Raw genomic sequence first — 6,000 nt, 5'->3', positions numbered from 1 at the left:
AAACCTTGCCATGTTTGGATCCATGATGTCATGCTTGGTGTTATCATTTCATGTGATCATGTGGCTTACTTTGATGTCTTCTCTCATGCATCATTTCATTCAATGCATCTTGTCTTCTCCTTGTGTGGTGTTGTTGTTGGTGGTGTTGGTGTGATGAGTGCATGTGTTATGTGATGATGATGTGGTGTTTGCAAGCTTGAGTTTGAAACTATTTTAGTTTCAAACTAGATTTTAAAGGCCCTTTCTCTCTATTCTTTTGAGCTCAAATTTACTTGCTCCAAACCTGATTTTAAAATGTAGTTCTTTTAGAGCCTTTTCTTGTGGTTGTGGTGATGTGACTAGGGTGTTTTAAAACTTTGCTTAAGTGGGGTTATATTCACAAAACAGATTAAAATAATTCTGTTTTGTAAATATTTTATTGCTCCAAAAATCATCTTGCTATTTTATTTAATTGGGTCATAATTCCCTTATGACCAGGGTCATTTTATATTTATTTTTGCAAACCTAGATGTCCCTAGGAGTTTATTTCTTGATGCGGTTTGTTTTTTCCTTTCTTTCTATTTGGCGCCACTGGATGGGATCTCTCCCATCCCAGGCCCATCTCTCTTGCTCTCTCGCATCGCAGCCCATCTCCCCCCGCTCCTTCTTTCTTCTCTGACGGTGTCTCCCTCCTCGCCGACTTTCCGTCAGACCCGAGAGAGAAAGAGAGAGAGAGAGAGAGCGAGCGCGTCGTCGTCTCACGAACGTCGAGGCCGTCCCATCCGCCAATTTATTCCCCCCCCCTCGACGTCTGGGCCATCTAGGGTTCCTCCTAGCCGCCGCCACATCTCGCTCCCATCTATCTCCCTCTCCCTCGTCAGGTAAGCCAGTAGATTCAGAGGTTGAGAGGTTCGCCACCCTCCAATCCGCGTTCCTCTCGTCGCCGGCAGCCTCTCCCCGCGGCGTCCGAGGTGTCCGCAAGCATGGGGCACCTCCCGTCGCCCCGTTCCCATTGCTAGAGGGGTGGACCCCCCCTCTCTGGTGCTCCCTCCACGACGACTCCGTCGGGCCGGAGAAGAACGTCCTCAAGCCGCGCCTCTGCTTCCTCTACGTCGTAGCTAACCTTCCCCGAGTACTCCAGGGTGAGCAGCTTCTCCTCCTTCTCCCTCTTCCCTCGCACGTAGAGCCCCTAGTTGCGTAGCATCGCCGTTGTTGTCGCCGTGCCGCCGTGATGCAGTGCTCTGGTGCGCCACCGTAGCAGGCCTCCTCCTGCTGCAATTGGCATGGGAATGGGTCCCTGGTGGATTCCTCTTCCTCCACGCTAGATCCCCCTTGCCAATTTTGGCCGTAGCGTCGCCGGAGACCATCCCCTATTTTGGCCGCCGTGATCTGTAGTAGGTTTAGAGGGGGATGCTCAAAAGAGCAACGCCCCCCTCTCTGTTAAGATCTGATTGTGTAGCGTAGTGGTAGGGTGCGGTATTGTTGGTGATGTGGTCGTGGGTTCGAGTCCTAGAGGCGCCCCTTTTTAATTCTTTGTGTTTCGTGGTGCAGCAGCTCGATAGTAGATGTTACCCTGTTTCCCTCCTCCTCTCTGTCGAAGGGAGTGGGCTAGCCTAGTGGTGTGGTGCTTGTTGTGCACCAGAGAGGTCCTGGGTTCGACCCAGTGCACCCCGTTTCTTTTTCTTTTGCTATTTTGAATTTTTCTTTGCATTATTCTTTGCTTGGGCATCAAGTGAGACTTGTGTTCATCACAACCAGTGGGTTTCACCCCCCCTTTATTTTAGTTTGTGGTGTATGTGGTGAGAAGGTGGAGGTGCACATGTTTAGTGTATGTGTGTGTAGTGATGCATGTGTAGTGAGTAGTGTTTGTGTGTATGTGTGCATGAGGGCATATGCATTAGTGTGTGCATGCGAGTAAGTGTGTGGGTTACCTCCACATAGTTGTGCAAGTATGCACCAACACATATATGTGTGTGTGTGGTGGTAGTGTATGTGTGTGTGTGTCACACACACATGAGAAATTGTGCTCATGGTTGCATTAGTAAACATGAGGTGTTCTTTTGAACCCCTAGAGTGTGTGAGTGTATGTATGTGGTAGTTTTGTGAGTGTATGCTTGTGAGTGTGGATATGCATGTGTGTGTGTGGGCATCAGTGCACCATGCACTTGTGCCTGAGGGCTAACCCCTCATGCTTGCCACTTTGGTGTGATGTAGTGATAGATGGGCTTGTATAGGTGCATGTGTAGGAGTAGGACATGCTACATATGATTTCTACACATTTGATAATGCTCTTACATGCTTATGTGGATTTCTAGGTTGATTTTTAAGCTAGCTTTGTGCCTACTTGCTCCATGCAAATACCCATGTATTATATATGTATTTGGGGTAGAGTCATCCCAGGAATCCACTGGTGGAATCATATTTTACTTTGGAGCAACTTCATAAACTGTCATTTTTCTGTCTTGATGTTATGTTTAGAACTTGGTGCCATGTGGTGTGTTGGGCCTATGAGGATGAATCCTTGATGTGGCAGTAGTGGGTGAACCCCTCTACAACATGGAGTCTTTGTTTTATACTTAGGAGTTTGTATGAAGTTGTTGTGCCTTGTCAAAGTTGACACTTGGCTGAAATAGTCAGCTTAGTGAAAATCTGTGATTTTCACTAAGTCCGAGAAACTGTTGTTATTTTCTTCCCTTGTTGTTTTGGTTGCACAAGCTCATGTGTTCGGAATCAACCCATGCAACAAACTAAGGTTTGTGAGATTTTGGGTTTGTCTAGCTCTCTGTTAAATCCCATGCACTTTCACTTCCTACACATATCATTTTGGAGGCTGTCCAAATGCTTCAGAGCATAAGCAGCTGCTGAAAATATGAGATTTTCACTAACTTCCAGAAATCTATTATTTTTGTCCAAGTTTGTGTCCATAGATCTTCTCATGTGTGATGCCTTTGCAGTAGCTTCTTGCTCAGGCTTGTAGAGCTTTTGAATGGCTTTTGTCACATATCTTGTTTGGCACATTTGGGTGGTTGTAGGTACTTTGAATGTTGTAGACAAACTACTATGATGATGTTTAGGACAGATTGCATGTTTTAGTTGTTTTGAAGCTTGTGTGGGTATTGTCGGTGGTGTGGTGAGTTTATTTGCACCACCCCACCTATAATTGTTTGTTTCATCATGTGGAAACCTGGGAACACCAGAAGAGTGCCATTGGAGTATGCTTGTGGTGGAATTTGACCCATAGGACTCCATATCTTGTTTCGTAGTTTCCGGGTGATCCGTAGCTCCGTTCTGAACGTTCTTTATATGTTTTTGCATCGTTTTATCGTGATGCACTTGTTCATGCCATCTTCATGCATGTAAATATAGCTTAGTGTGAATTTATGTCCAGAAGTTTATCTTCTCTTCTCATGCATATGCAAGTGACTAGGATAGTGATGCATGCTTCATTCTCATCTCATGCATCATGTTGTATGTTGCATCATGTTGTGTTGGTGTTCATTGGCTGTTATTTTTATATTGGGTAGCACCGGGATCGGAGAGCGAGTACGTGGATTCTGGAGAGTACGTGCAGGACGATCAAGAGCAGTTCCAAGCTGAAGACATCACAGGCAAGATGACCGTGACCTTAACACCGTATCTAGCTTTGTTATGCTTAGAATCACGTTTTCTTCGATATATGCTCGCTGCCTACCACTTGATATATTGCCTCCTGAGATTGCCATGAAACCCAAACACCTTCCCATCCGAGCTAATGTTGTTTTACTAAGTAGGCTTGCTTAGCTTCTAATGGTTAGCTTTGCTAGTTGCACATACCAACTGTCTCATGTGATAACATGAGTATTTTGATATCGTTATGATTAAACTGCTATTTAACTAATGCACCTATATACTTGGTAAATGACGGAAGGCCTAGCCTTTGCTGGGTGAATTGTTTCGTTGTTGCCGCCTTAGTTTCGGCTATCGGTGTTTGATTCCATAACTGATCGCTCTTAACACGTTCGGGGTTGTTATGGGGACCCCCTTGATAAATTGTGTAGTGTTAAGGCTCGTCTGGGAGGACCCAACATTGGTTTTAATTTGCTAATCACCTAATAATAATCTGCATAGGGAATAGCTACCCCGAGGAATTAATCAACAACCCGGGCCAGTGCTCCTCATGAGTGTTGGTCCACCCTGTCAACCACCGGTGGGCACTAGGGGCAACTCTGTGTTTGGCCTACCGGGAGTTTGCACAATCCGTCGTGTCCTAAGAACGAGATACGCGACTCCTATCGGGTTCGTCGACACGTCGGGAGGTCTTGCCAGATTTGTCTTACCTTAGCGATATATCTTGCGTATAGGAATCCCGGTGAAACTTTGGGTCTCCTCAAAGTTGAGATTTTCCTCTAAGGAATCTGACAAGATCACGAGATTCGTGATAGAGGATTACTTTGCGGCCCGTGATCATTTGTGATGGACTAGTTGGAGCACCCCTGCAGGGTTGAATCTTTCGGAAAGCCATGCCCGCGATTATGTGGCAAACATTGATAATTTGTTAACATCCGGTTCTAGATAACTTGAATTAACTCTAATAAAACTGTCCACTGAGTGCGTAACCGTGACTGTCTCCTTCGAAAACCTCTCTTCGATCGAGAACACGGTGGGGTTATGATTGACGTAAGTAGGTGTTCAGGGTCACTTAGTGATCACCTAGACTTCGACCGCTCACGTAGACCACCACATCAATAACTCTGATCTTCGTAAGTTAGCCACCATATATGCTTAGGATCCTGCAACCTAAACACTGAACCTTCCTCACCTAATAACTTGACTGGTTTCGGTACCAAGGTCATCCGATTGCTGAGTCCCCGTGGCTCACAGTTTACTACAACACCCAACAGGTGCAGGTACGCCTGACGCAGGAGATCCAGATGGCACACAGCTGGCGTGGCAGTACGATTAGGAGAACGATCGTATGTACTTGAACTATCCGGAGGACTGAGGCCGTGGTCGTGATCATGGGCGAGCTTGCGGGATATCATAGTCTTTTACTTGTTTCATGTAGCCCGTAGCGGGACTATCTTGTCTGAATAATTGTGTGGATGTAAACCTTACATTACTATGTCAGATGACAAATGTATGCCCTATTTGTAAATCTTAATTTATGATATTTGCTATGATTATCTCGCTTGCGAAACGCTTAGATGCGCCTCTTTCACTTTTGGGGCATCGCCCCCTATATAGGAAAGGGTCGCATCTTAGTCATTACAAGTTGGTAATTAGAGCCTTACGACCATAGGAGCCTTTGTGTGATCGAACTTTGCTGAGTCGAGTCTAGTAAAATGTTTTGAGTCCTAGTTATATCGGAGAGTAGGTTTCTTTTTTCTCCTCTTCTATGCTCTGGTGAGGTTCTCGACTTAGCAAATCTTAATTTTACTCCTCTTCTCGCTCAAAAATTTTTTAGGATCACGCGGGTATTTTTCAATCTATATGATATTGATGTGACGGAGTTCTGTCTTGGTGCCTCCTGTCTGACTTGATTTCTTCCGGGGAGTTGAGCTCCACGGGATTCTTGTGCACATCGCCATCATTCAGATTTCTTAGTATCTGAGAACGAAGGATGTTCGTAATTGCTTCAATACTAGTAGTGGCGAGATAATCCCGATGTCCCTAGTACTGGTGCAGATTGTTCGGGAGTACTGCCATACTTTGTATCGTTGTGATCACGAGGGTCTGTAGTAGATGAAGGTCCGAGATTCTGGTTATGTGTTGACGAATGTGATACACTGGACGGGTTAGTATAGGAGTTGTGTGAAATATTACTCCTTGTATCCGTATACCAGATTGCATGACCAGATATTTCGGAAATTCATAGGTGAGAAATCAAGTAGTGACTTATAGGACAATCTTCCTACAGATGCATGATGTGAGGTTGGGATTCGACATTCAGTGGGTACGTTTGTTCGCGGTCATCTTACAGCGGTTCTCGTTGTGTCTTAAAGAGTCCTTGTAGCTTGCTACGACTCGGGGATGCTTCATAAG

Source organism: Hordeum vulgare, chromosome 2H, assembly GCF_904849725.1.
Source record: "Hordeum vulgare subsp. vulgare chromosome 2H, MorexV3_pseudomolecules_assembly, whole genome shotgun sequence".
In the NCBI taxonomy this organism is placed as follows: Eukaryota; Viridiplantae; Streptophyta; class Magnoliopsida; order Poales; family Poaceae; genus Hordeum; species Hordeum vulgare.
The sequence above is the reverse complement of the archived record's forward strand: the minus strand, read 5'-3'. Positions refer to the sequence as shown.